Source organism: Kryptolebias marmoratus, linkage group LG3 (assembly GCF_001649575.2).
Source record: "Kryptolebias marmoratus isolate JLee-2015 linkage group LG3, ASM164957v2, whole genome shotgun sequence".
NCBI classification, from domain to species: domain Eukaryota; kingdom Metazoa; phylum Chordata; class Actinopteri; order Cyprinodontiformes; family Rivulidae; genus Kryptolebias; species Kryptolebias marmoratus.
Window position 1 is genome coordinate 6532224 of NC_051432.1, and position 14324 is coordinate 6546547.

Genomic DNA, 14324 nt, shown 5'->3' on the forward strand with positions numbered 1-14324 from the left:
CAAATTGGACTAAAACAGAACTCTGTAATTTATCCATTTGTTTCTACCTTAATTTAACAAATATAAATGTAAGAATTGTAAAAGTAGCATGCCTTGAAGAAATTCATATCCCAAATGTTTTAAACAAAGATCTTACTTGAACTGTTAACGCTCAGAATATGTGTTGGAGATGACTCTTAGCTACGACCACACCAAACTTTAGCTCAACATCTGCAAAACTGATTGAATTGTAGCATTTTTGATGTTTTCAAAGATCAATTAGCGCCCATTTTGAATCAGGTTGGGTCCAAAAGTTAATTTGTTGTAGATATCCACCCAATGATTAGTTTCTGAGATTCATTTAAATTAATGCATGGGTTCATGAGATGCGAGCAAACTCCATTGTAAACAGTAAATAAGTCTCCCAAAGCAAACTGAAAAATGGACTCATCAGGTCACAGAAATTGTGTCCATCTGAGATGAAATGCACAGACAGCTCTGCTGTTTCTGTGCGCAGCTGATAAATGGTTTCCTTCTTGCGTAATACGATTTTAGGTTACATTTCTAGATGCAGCATTGGTGTGTGCTGAATGTCAATGGCTTTTCAAGGAACTCCTGAGTCCATGTGGCTGTATTGATGACTGTGGCAGCTTTTTTTCCTCATGCGGTGCCTCCTGAGACCTTTGAAGGCCTCCCACATTTAACAATGGTCTCTGCCCTTAGCCTTTACGGACTGAGGTTTCCCATAAATCTTTTTTTTAGAAAATACTGCGCTGTGTACATTAAAAGACCTACATTCTTTTCTACTTTGGCTAAATTTCATTTTCGCATTTATTTTACATGAATCTACTGGTTTGTTCATATTTTCCACTATTTTCTTGAAGCTAAGACTTTGGTAAATTAGGTCAGGTTACTTGACAAGAAATGTACAAAAAATGCTAAAACAAGTAGCAATTTTTTTAGCCTTTGGTTCAAATGATATTTTATCTCTTTGCTCAAACTCAAAAATGAACCTCTGTTTACACGAGGCTGAGGGTGTGCTGAACATTTTGATGTGCAACATACGGGTACTGTGATAAATACGAGTTCTGCAAAAAGGCAGCTGAATGAAAGAAATAGTTGTAGTCCCCAGAGGGGGTTGTTCAGATCTTTAGATGTGGGGTTCTGTTGAAAGTTCATGATCAAGTAATATCTTACCTGCTGTAGATATAAAGAGTTGAATCCTGGCTGGATTGATGAGTTTATGACTAGTCTGAGCGGGGTTAAGAACGAAGTGGATCGCTGCGGCATTAAAACAGCTTCAGTCTCAAGAACTTCTTTATGGTTCATATCAATTCTATCATAAAATGACTTAGACATGGCATAGTTATGTCTGCTGAAATATGATGATATTCAGGCAGAAGTGCCCCAGTCTGCACAGGAAGTGCTACAGATAGCTGCTGCTGCTATTTGTGCCTGTAAATACCCACAGAATTTTTGACTAATACTGCAAAATTGATGACGATGGAAAAGTTTATTGGCAGTAGTCCACTTTTGTCTTTGCCACGCTCAAAAGAGTATTTTTTTCAAACATTTTCTTACTCTGATGTATGTTTTAACATCATCTTGAGCTAAAGTTTACATGTCCTTCTTCAAACCCAACATCCTCACCTGTCATCAGTGAAAAACTTCCAGGATGGGGTTAAAACTTTTGCACTGCAATAAACACAAGTTCATATAAAAAAAAAAGAAATCCAAACATTTCAGGATATGCAGATATAAACTGACCTCATCTACAATGTTTCCCTCACACTTGGCTAATTTGACCGATTTACAGATGAATCGGATATTTATTTAAACCGAAGTGCTGTCATTGAATCTTAACGTGTCTCACTCATCACCACAGCTGTTAGCATTCAGCAGCTGTGAGCGTTTTGTTTCCTCTGCTGTCCAATAATTCAGACCAAATAAATTGTCCTTGTGATAATTTCAGGTCATGTAATTTTTCAGCAGAGGTGGAAATAATTGCTGTAATAATGATAAAAATAATACTGTTTCATTCTGTGATAACGCGTGGTGTATTTTGAAACAATAGCCTCAAGGATATCTCTTTTTTTTGGTAATTATTTTTATTTTGCTATGTGCTTTATTTTTTATGAATTAGGGAGCATTTAACTGTACTGTTCTGTGACAGCAGTCGCTTCATAATAACATCAAAAACAGTTATATTCTGTACAGACCAAATGTTTTTAGGAGCGTGATTGACTTAAATTGCAAGCGAGGCTTTTGTTTACACTTCAGCTGTCATTGTGCGCAGTTTACAAGAGAAACACATATGTTGTGGTCACGCTGGAGAGAAAAACAGGGAAGACAAGGACAAGAGACTGACAGAAAAGCATTTATGGTGCAAAAATAGACAAACCCAGTAAAGGTAAACTGTTTTTCTGTATTATGCATGCATTTTCCTGGTTCTTTGTGAGGCAGCTTAGTGTTGAGATAAGGGATAACAAGGCACTGGCTTTAATAAGCCCATCAAAATGAAGAGTTGTAGGGCTCCACAGGGGAAAACAGGTCTAGACAACAGTATCCGTGTAAAGCATCATTGTGGAGAAGCTGCAGCCCTTTTTATCGCTGTACTTCTGCTCCCTCTGGCAGCCGCTTAGAAGTTAGACAGATATAAGGCATCTTTAAAAGTTAAATGTAAAAAAGATTAATGAAAGACTTGTCTTGTGACAAATGCTGCGAGGAGACGAGATCTCAGCGAAAATGATCCCAAAACGGAGACCTTCCGTGGTATTCATGAGCTCAGAGTGCACTTTTAAACCAAATGAAAACGTGTTTGATGTTTCCTCGTGTGTGCGAGCATTTCTGAAACAGAAAATGAGTAAAAATCCTTCCCTCTGTCACAGTGTCCAGCTCCTGCCAGTGAAGCAGCTCCGGGATTTGTCTCTCGGTGGCATCGCGGATTAGAGTGTTGGCTGGATTGTTTTTAGCCCGCGGGTAAAGACCAGTTTGTTCGCACAGATCTAAACTGAGCTTTCATCGAATCACAAGATCTGACGTAGCCGTCTAATTCTGGTGCGTGTCTTTGTTGAAGCGTGACTTAGACGAGGTGTGACAGCTGGCATGTCCCTCCCGCACAGAAACCCCCCCAACAGGCTCACTGTATTCTGCTCCCTCATTAACATAATGCAGCTCAGAAACTGCATGTGACAGTTCTGAAAGTCAAAACTCAGTTTTCTGGGTTGTGAAGCTTGAGGTGAGATGAGATTGCAGGATGGTTTTTATTATCACTGAAAGGTGAAAGGGTGAAAATGCCCATGTCTGTGTGTGTTTGTTTATTAGGGCTAGCAAAACTTCTTATGAACCACCAGATGGATTTTAATGAAACCCTCTGAAAACAACTGCTGGATGTACATTTACCACTAATTAACTTCCAGAGTCAACCTAATTCAAGATGGCCGCCACAGCCAAGAGACTTTAGTAAACATAAAAATAGCTATAACGCAGCCAGTTCTACAGAGAATGTGCTAAACCTGTCACATCTGAGTTTTTTTGCTTGTTTGTTATTATAAATTATGTACTTGTTTTGGATTCCTAGTTTCTGTATGATTCACTCCTGGCAGTGTTTTCTGTTTCTTAGTCATCTGCGTCTTTCTGGCAGCTTTAGTTTTTGTTCCATGGCCATAGTTCTCCTCTACTCCTCTGTAATACCTGTTGCACACTCATACACCTGTGTCTCATCTTTAATCAGTACACCTGCTCTCTCTCACTAATCACCCCTTCAAGCTAATTGCTTTCATTCAATTCTGTCAAATCTTTGTCTCCACGTCCCCCTGCCCACTTCTGGCTGTTTTGGAATATACCTGCCTGCGTGCCTGCTTGGGTCCTCCGCCAGCCGCAAGCAGCCTCGGGGTGTTACATACATTTTGGTTTGTAGCTGAGAATCATAGCCAACACACACTCCTGAGTGCTACACATCACACCACATCTTTGCTTAAAGCTTTGGCATTAACTGTTGACAACCCTGTTTGTCTGTTAGCAAAATGTTTCACAAAACACTGGACAGATTTTAACAAAACTCACAGTAACCATTGGATGTACATCTACAACTTTACTTTTAGGGCCACCCAATCTCAAGATGGCTGCCACAGCTAATCTGTCTCAGTAAGCATGAAAACAATAATAACTAAATAGAAATTGAGCTAATATTTAGTGAGGTAGTAGCTGAGACTCATCCTCAACATATACGTAGAGCGCTAACAGATATTGTAATGTCTCGTGAGATTGTGTTTGACCAAAACGGCCATGAGTGTAATTTCACAACTTAAGATGATCTTTGCCTAAAACTCTTGCATAAAAGGCAGCAAGTGATAAGCGCTCCTTTAAGAAATGCTTGGCCTTTAATTCATTTTAGGAGCTGATTACACAGAACAAGGAAAGGCTCAAGGTGTGGCAGACAGAAAAGGAGACAGACGAGCAACGAGACGGGCAGAGGCGGCAAATCCTGAGGGAGCCTCGCTGACAGTGGATGAAGGAGTCAGCTTTGTAGACACATGTATCTCTGAGTGAAGAGGCAGCAAGGCCTCAAAGGGGTGTGTTGTTGTTGTTGTGTCTTGATGCTGCATGTTCTCGGGGAGTCGGATGGGCGGAGGGATCTGAGAGGTGACTCCTGGCAGGCGGGGAAGCATGGCCCCTGCTCTGATTGGCTGACTGTGAACAGCATGGCAGCAGTGACTATAAGGGCGTCGAGATGATGATGGTGGAACTCACTGACAGCCGGCTGAGTCAGTTTTGGATATGAGCCTCGTGTGAGCAGCTTTACAAATGTTGATTGAGTCGTCGAAGGATTACAGGTGCTGAGCAGCCTGGTGTTTATTGTTTACTCAGAGCCAGCGAGGGAGACTGCAGAGTGTAGAGCTACACAATGCCTCGCAATCGTTCTGCCAGCCATGTATCTTAGGCCTTGTCCATACCAAAATGCAGGTTTTCCAAAATGATTTTTTATTTGCCATCTCATTGTCAAAATATTCCCATAAACATTACATCGTTTCTAGAAATGTCTTCCTCCACACAGAAACACCGAAAATGCTTTAGTAACCATGCCAGGCCTGTATGTAACATTGTAACCCTGTCAAGAAAACACGCCAAAAACAGGAAACGAGGTGTGGAGCGTGCACACAAAGCTTGCATGCTGGGTACGAACTGTAAACACAACAAGACAGTGTCCTTGGATAGTAGGGTAAATCAAAGCTGGGACTATGACATTGTTTTCAAAAGGTTGTGTTTTGGCTGTCTACACAACAATGCAAGGGGTCCTTTCAAAATTAATTTTACTCTGGAACTTATTTTTTTTTTAAATATTGTTTTGGGGCTTCCAAAACTCAGATTTTGTGTGGACTCTAGGAGGAAATGATAAGAAACTGTGAGTATTTGCAAAACCCCCTTCCTATGTGAACAGCCCTCAAAGTGGTGTTTCTTCATCAGAATTAACAAGCAGAGACTCCCAGTTCAGGATTTTATTGGTACAAACTCACTCGGGACAGCCAAACAGAACTTCCAATAAATCTAATTTGCACAGCTCATTTGAGCCGTTTTTATACCTTCATAATGCATCACAGAACTTTACTTATCAACACATTCTTACCTCACACAGCAATGAAGACTGAATGCTTGAACTGACCTTCCTCAGGCAGGCTCACTCATTCTTCCACTCATTTCATTCATTTTTTTGTCCCAAAGCTGAGCAGACATTCAATCACTACTTTCTGACATGAATTCTTCTTATACAAATCATAAACTCTCCTCGATCCCTTAGAGTTCTTCTAGAAATGACATGCTTTGCACGGCATTACAGAATGGAAATATATTTGTCACTCTGTCACATAGATTCTTTACTGAAACCAAACATTTCAAACACTGTGTTGTTGATGACTATTTAGTGTAAGTTAAGTTTAAGTATCTTGATGTCTTGTCCACAAGTGATGGCAGGATGGAGAGGGAGACAAACCAACAGATCGTGTCATTGTCTGCAGTAATAAAGGTGTTGCTCCGGTCCTGTTGTGGTGGAGGAGTTGAGCTGAAAGGAAAAGCTCTCGATATATATTTGATAGAACAGCAGCTCCTTTGTAGTGTCAGCTGAGGTGGTTCTGGCGTCTGATCAGGACGCCTCCCTCTGGAGGTTCTCTGGGTTTGTCCCATTGGGAGAAGATCCTGGGGCAGACCCAGAACTCACTGGAGGGTTTTTTATATCCTCTCTCTGGCCTTGGGATCCTTCAGGAGAAGCTAGACGGTGTCGCTGAGAAAAGGATGTTTGGGCTTTCCTCTTAGATCTGTTACCTGTAAAAACATGGCTGCAGATTAGATGGATGGATGAACGGATAGAACAGAATCAATATGTATCTTCCAGTTTTGCTTCCTATCAACTTATTTTGATTATATAACATTTTTTGTAATAGTTTTGTGACCAAGTTTTATGTTGTGTCTGTGTCATTTAGTTGTTCTGTATCTCAATCATGGTAATTTTTATTATTTATCCTGTCTGTGGTGCTTAACAAAACATGACTGAAGTAACAAATGAAGAAGCACAACGAATGCAGATACATCCCAACAGGTGAATGACATACTGCAACTGAACATCCAACACAATTAGGAAAACATATGACAAGAGCTCAATTGATTCTGACTTTGAAACAAGATAAAAAAATAATCAATTAAGCTTCAGGGCTGGAGCTTCTGTAAAAAACATACAAACAAAAAAGGAGAAATGCTTGAGAAATAATTGTGACAAAAGTGAGATCAGCATTTAGAGCTTAAATTGCCTAGAAAACTGTGGTTTAAAGGCACAAATGCGATGACCCGAACCCTCATGCTTTTGTATATGTTAGAAAAACAGAAAAGTGCCCTTTGTTGTGTTACTCAGAGTGTCACTGCACAATATGATCAGACTGCATTTAAGATGGCTTTTTGTTAGTGTTCAGTCCTGCAAAAAGAACACAAAAAAACATAAATAATGGTCTAGAGAGATGTGGAAATAATAGGAGGGATGGTCAGATGAGTCATCCTCTGTTCTTCATAGGGCTTGTCAGATAAACTTTATCTGTCGCTTCCATCAACAGTCATGGTAAAATGTAACATCATATTTCCATTCTAAAGATTTACGTGTCAGAACATAATCAAAAAATCATCTCATCCTTTCCATGTGCTAAAAATAGATAAAAACAACAAAACATTACATATTACATATCACCGCAACATTAATGATTGAACAAAAACGAACCCAAGCAAAGCGAAACTCTTTTTGACTGCTTCCAGGGGAGTAAGCAGCAGCCAGGTGCTGCTAATCAAATGCATTTGATTAACTGATCATCAGCAAGTGTGAGCACCTCTATAAAAGCAGAAGGCAGTTTGCTGGTCGGTTGCGTTCAGGTTGGTGGTGCAAGGCTTAGAGAATGTTTAAATAAACCCAGGAGCTACACCTCAGAACAGTTAGCATGTTAGCTGTAATTTTGCAGAGTTACAAGAAGACGGAAAAAGTGCGAACTGTTAAGAAGGGTTGTTAGATGAAAACCTCTGCTGTTTCAAAAGAACATGGCAGCATGCCTTCGGCTTGCAAAGCTGCATCTGAATGAAGAAACCAGCAAAATAACTACTGGAATGATGTTCTTCAAAAGAGCAAAGTGGAGATATTTGGCCATAATGGGCAGCGCCATGTTTGTCGAAAATGCAACTTAGAGTATCAACACAAATACAAATGCTTTGTCAAGTGGGGTGGAGGAGAGGTGATGATTTGGGCTTGTTTGGCAGCCACAGGAGCTCCGTGGAGTCAAATGTGAGCCATCTGTCTGACAGCTAAAACTTGAACAAAACTGGGCCATGCAACATCTTATCTGTATATGTATGTATTTATGTATTTTATTTAGTTTAACCTTTATTTTTTACCAGACAAAACATTAAGAACAGTTTATTTACAGTGTCAGCCTGGCATGTATATATGTATAATGGAAAAATGGAAAATATATATACAGTAGAAAAAATTTCATGTGATTTGGTGCATTCTAACATCATAGCACAAAAGAGTGAGATTTGAACTAATTTATTGTGTACAATCTGAGGGGGAAAAAAAAAATCAGGCAGCTTGTCCCTAAATGGTAAACAATACACTAAAGCCTAACCTTAACCAGAACAAGTCAAACCATGAACACAACAAATGTTTAGGAACCATCAAAAATGTAGGACGAAAATAAAAAAGTCTTCAAAATTATATAAATGTGCATGTTTCTGATTAAACTGTTGAAATAATAATAAAAGAACAAACATTTCTATTAATGTTATTGAAAATGGAGCCACAGCCCATTTTTGCACATTGTAGACGACCCCTAAACCGCTTGCTTTTCAGTGTTGCACTTCCTTATATTTCCCCATCCACACTGAAAACAAAACTAAACATCCCTGCTGCACACAGACACCACTGTGAGGCCAACGACCTCCTCCAAAGTCTGTTTCAGTAGAGCTGTTGTCTGCTCCATGCTAAAGTAAATGCGCAACATAGCAAACAAAGTAGAAAATATGCAAAAGCGGACACAAATCTAGCATTGCACGTCTCAATAAGTACAACAAAATGGTGGCCCCTGTGCTAATGGTGGCTTGTATCAAAAAATATTAAAATTTAATGAGAAATCTCTTTTACAGAGCTGTTTCCAGTCAGAAATGGTAAGACAATGATTTAAATAAACTATCAACAAAGTAGGAGGCAGTGTGTTAAAATATTATTATAGATAAAGACAACTTCATATTGTTAAATTAACATAAAGTATTCTTTTATTAGATGATTTATTATTTGGCTATGACCCTACACATAAACCCTTAATGGCATCACAGTAGAGTTAAGATGTTGCAGTTAAATTTGCCCATGACAGCAGCTACATATAATTTCTGTTTTTTTCTTTCTGTTTGCTAATGCAGCCAAGAGAGAAGCTCGCGATTTCTGTGTGCATCTGACTCCTTTCAGCTCACTGTGCTGTCTATACAGCTGCTCCGCACTTCTCTTTCTGGTCTGTTTCTTTTATATTTGCGTGTTTCCGTCTGACTGTGCTCATAAACTGTGCACTCGGGGGTTAAAACAATGCCCAGAGAGAGACATAGAGGGAAAAAAATGAATCAGTGAATCCGGATGTAGCCAATGTGTCCAACAATTTCTGTCACTTCAGCATCAACAACTGCATCTTCCACACTGTGACTGACCAGCTGTGTGCTGGTTTACAGAAGCATGCCCATTTTTTGGTGCATTTCTTTGGGACTGCTACACTTGATAAGATTCTGATAATGTTTGCTTTCATCCCTCTTCTTCTTCACGATTTAAACAAGGCTCCTCGGAAACAAACCTGGTTCACTGGAACAATGGACTCCAAGATCTGTGGAAGCTGCGGAGCACGCATGGCTGTCCTTTTTTTCCTCCAGCACATTTGTTGCTTCACTTAAACAAAGCTCTACAGTAAGGCCGTTTGCATTTCATCCAATGGCTGCCTCCTCAGAGGGTCAGATTATGAAACAGTGGTCCCCTGGGCCTCTTATTTGTCCTGCTAGGGACTAAGACACAGAATGTGAACACAAAACAACCACAAACGGAGGTTATTTGTGTCCATGTCTTACAGATGTTCAGCATTTTTTATTATTATTATTTATTACATCAGTTAGTGGACAATTTGTATTTTTCTTATGCTTGTTGTCCTGTTTCATGTACTTTGTGTCCCATTTTTATTGTTTTATAGATGCTTGTGGACATTTTGTGGCCCAGTTATGTTTGATTTGTGGTTTTGCTTGATATATGTTTAAGTAGTTTACATCAGTTTAGTCATTTCAGCTCAAAGTAATCATTGGATGTACATTTACAACTCATTAACTTTAGGAGTCAACACAATTCAAGATGGACACATCAGCTAATCAACCTTAAAATGGATATAACTTTTCAATTTTACACATATTTAGCTCAAATTTGGTGTTGTAGTACTTGGCAGTCGTGCAAACACATCTTGCGAGATCTCTCAATATCACATGAAATCATGTACAACGTCATTCTCTGCACTTATTTTGCGTATTTATTGTCACACTTGAGCAGTTTTTTAAAAATCTCTTTGTGATATTATTCACGTCTTTCTTTGGTCGTCTGCAGTCTGGATTTTTTTGTTGCTTTTGTCTCTTATTCCTACATCTCTTCATTTGATGTTTCCTTGCTTCCATCTCCTTTGCATGCCATTTTGATACATTTTCTCTCTCTTTCTTGGATCCATTTTACTCAGCAGCACTGTTCAGCTTTTCCGTTCATGCTTTTTGACTAGCAACAGGTCAGCGGGGCTGTGGATTATATGAAAAGCTCATGCTTGAGTACATGTCAGTGTGTTGTAGCTCCTTTTTTTCCATCATGGTTGCACATTAAACATAGGAACATTTCTGTTTTATATATGACTTTTTTTATACGGAATAAGAAAAATATGTTTGATAAACTGGAAATGAATACATATCATGGTAATTTGGCAGAGACCTACACTCAAGATGTCTTTTCTCTTCAACATCTAGTGATGTGTGACAATGAGAGCAGGACGGGGAGAGCTAAGAATAGAGAAAAGGGGGCCAGCTTTGTGATACCACCTCAGCCTACAAAGCTCAGCATCTCGGTGCGCCGTTCTGTTACTCTACCAGTCTGAGGCTGCTGTGTTTGAAACTGGTTCCAATACAAACCACCAATATTGCTGCATTTTATCTTGAGGTATCAGAAGCAGAAATTTAGCAACAGATGGATGTTTCATCCTGCATGCATTCAGGAGCACGAAAAGCAGCATAACACATGCAGGGTTTTCATCAGAAACTGTCACTTTTTATTTCATGCCAAAGGGAGCCCCTTTGAAGCTCGTCCACTGACAGTTAGAGAAGCGGCTGAGAGGGGTTTTTAACTATAATTCTGCCGCAGATAGAAGAGACTGATATAACTAAAGGCAAGATCTGTGAGCTGAGAAAAGGGGCAAGGTGTGGAGATGAGAAGCGCTGATGGAGGGTGTGATAGCTAGCTGCCTGAGTAACACTTGATAATCCTGAGCTCCAAAGGCTCACAAGGAAACAGATACGTACTTTACTTTATTTGGAATGGATGGTAAGTTGATCAATTTCAAAGACGGAGAGATAAACCATGAAAGGGAAGAAGAGAAAAATAAGAATAAACAGGTTAATTTGATGCTAATCTTCAAAAGATCTGGGACAAAACCAGTCAAGTGGAGCCATGCAGCTAATTTATTGATGAAAATTTCCACATGCCAACAAAATCACACGGCTGAAAGAGAAAGTAAAATATTGTTTTTGCCCGTGTCTGCATGTGTGTGTGCTTGTTTGTTGTTTTTGGCAAAATAACTCATAAACCACTGAACAGAGTTTACTGACGCTCTCATGGAGTAATCACTGAATGTACATCCACAACTCATTAACTTCTGCAATTGCCCTAATTAAATATGGCTGCCACAGCTAATCAACATTAGCCAAAAAGAAAAAGGGCTGTTACTCAGTCAGTTTTTCAGACCCTGAGATAAAATTGGGTGCGGTAGTAGCTGAGAGTCATTTACAACACATACTCAAAGTGCCACACACTGGCATGAGATCTCAGCTTTAAACTGTAGCTTTAACTGTTAGGAAAATATCTCATGAACCCCTGGACAGATTTTAATAAAACTTTGAGAAATCCTTGAACTCACATCTGCAACTCATATACAACACACACTGTAAGCGTGGCATCATGCGATAATGCATGAAATTGTGCATATTGTGAATTTATTTTCAAATTTTGACCAAAATGTCTCAGATTCCATCGTTTCTCAGCATAAGATGATCTTAGTCTAAAACTGTAGCATAAAAAGCTGTGGCTGATACGCATTCCTTCAAGAAATGGTTAAGCGATTTCGTCTTTCGAGGCTAAAAATACTGAGCTGAATTCAGATTTTTTTTCTCTCCCTGGTTCGCTGTGTTGTTACGTCATCCTTTACAGACATTTAGCAGGTGGTTTCAGTTTGACATCTCCAGGGCCCCTGCTCGCTAAACCCGTTCAAAGTGTCAGTGAATATGTCTCCATTCGATCCTCAGAAGGGAAAACTTGTCAATTAATTAGCCGTGACTTGAGACTGGAGTGCGCTCGTAGAACAGGCAGCTGCAGAAGTGATGAGGAGGAAATCGTCCAACCCGAAGGAACAACACAAACTCTGAGGGCAGGAGGTGCAGATGTCAGGGATTTTGAACAAATCAGAAGAACAGGTCTTCTTCTCAAGGGGAAAACATTTTTTAAAGGTGTAAAAGGAGGAAAAAAAGCCAACATGTAGCCAGGTTTCTGTTGGTCAAATGCTGCGCTTGTGCTGATAAGTTGAAGGAAATGAATGGAACCAAGCCGGTAATTGCTGCAGGGTGCAGAGGGTCATGATGCTTGCCCAAATCCCCCCGAGCCTTAGTGAAAACAAAAAGACATAGGCACACCTTTATGATTTGATGCTCTCACAGATGCCCACAGCCAGTGCACAGTCAGGATCACTGCGACCATGGTAATAACAAACCTCAGTTTATCTGCGCTGAGCCAGGTGGTGGATGATGACAGACTTATACATTGATGAAGGCCTTGAAAAAGGAATGGGATTCCTAGTCTTCCTCAAAAACACCTTTGAACAGAATGGAGGATCCTAAGATTTCCGACAAGCAAAATAATTTACTACCTATAAACTGCAGCCTTGTTGCATTTTTGAATTAATATGTGGACAAAGCTGCTAACTTGGCATATATGAGGAGAAGCTGTGAGAAGGTTTACAGCTCAGCCTGTTTAATACAGAGGGAAACCGGGCTGCTCACCTGTTTCACAGGTGAGCAGAAAGACACACTGACTCAGCTTTGTAAAACGTAAAGTGTCAGATTTTATCAGCATAAATAGGACTGTCAGGTGTCATACCTGGTTTTGAAAAAGAAACATAAATATTGGTATTAACCCAGCCTTTGTATGCAACACCTCAAAGACGCCTCCAAAGATTTTTACATATTAAATCTAAATATGACGGCTTTATTAAAGGTGTATAATGTTAATGACAATAACAGCTATGCTTTAGCTCAGTTAAATCTGTGCATCCATCCATCCATCCATCCATCCATCCATCCATCCATCCATCCATCCATCCATCCATCCATCCATCCATCCATCCATCCATCCATCCATCCATCCATCCATCCATCCATCCATCCATCCATCCATCCATCCATCCATCCATCCATCCATCCATCCCCAGCAGTGCCCACAGGGTGTCAGTGATACACTCTGGACAGGTTACCAGTCCATCACAGTGAACTGGGTTTCATACTGTGGTAAATGAAATGGTTCTATTCACAAACATGTGTTGTACATCTGAATTGGAATGATAACCTTTCCAAGTTCTTTATCTAAACTTCACTTTTAACCATGTGCGACACAAGCAAACAAATAGACAATAATTGTTTTGAATTAGATAAAATGGGAGTAGTGACAGTCTTCATGGTGACGTGTTTTCACATTGATAAATCCTGGGCCCGCAGTCAGAGCAGATGTTTCCTGAATGTCAGACAGAGGAGTTTGTATTGACAGACATGCTCTAAACCTTTTGCACTGTAAGATTTGTTATCAGTGGTTAACAGCTTAGCATTTGCATAATACCTTAAAAAAGCATAGTGCCCCAGTCAATTGAACAAAATGCCTTACTGTGGCACTGGTGGCTTTCTTGTATACAGTGCAGCTGCAGATGCTGGCAAAAGAAAACCCTAGGTTTTGGTCTGATGCACAGGTTTCAGTATAAATGAAGTGAATTATAAAATAGACTGAGTTGATACACCTCTTCACAATACCCATGATTCTCCGGTGCAATAAACATGTTATCAAAACCTCGTGAGAGCTGTAGCTGTTGAGTGTTTTGTGCTGCTAGAAAAGTAGAGGGGAGCAAAATTGCTTGGACTATGGATGAAAAAGTTCACTATCATGTTTCAGATATTCAGAGAGACGACTGAAGGAAAACTCAGAAGGGAAACACATTTTCAGTGGCTGGCAGAAAAGATGGTGGGACTGGCTCTTTATTGACTCTGCTGAGGGTAACACACTGTATCAAAGTGATTTACAGTACAATATGATTTTTAAAGAAAAAATTGGATTGAGACCAATAATATCCTGTGTGACTCTACAGGTGCTGGTCATAAAATTAGAATATCATGAAAAAGTAGATTGATTTCAGTAATTCCATTTAAAAAGTGAAACTTGTATATTATATTCATACATTACATACAAACTCATATATTTCAAATGTTTATTTCATTTAATTTTGATGATT

At 39.6% G+C, this 14324-nt stretch overlaps 1 protein-coding gene across 6 annotated transcripts in view; it reads left to right on the forward strand.

Annotated features, from left to right (window-relative positions):
* Window positions 1-14324, forward strand: part of grin2bb (glutamate receptor, ionotropic, N-methyl D-aspartate 2B, genome duplicate b) — a 150431-nt gene that overhangs the window by 8885 nt on the left and 127222 nt on the right. The window lies entirely within an intron of this gene.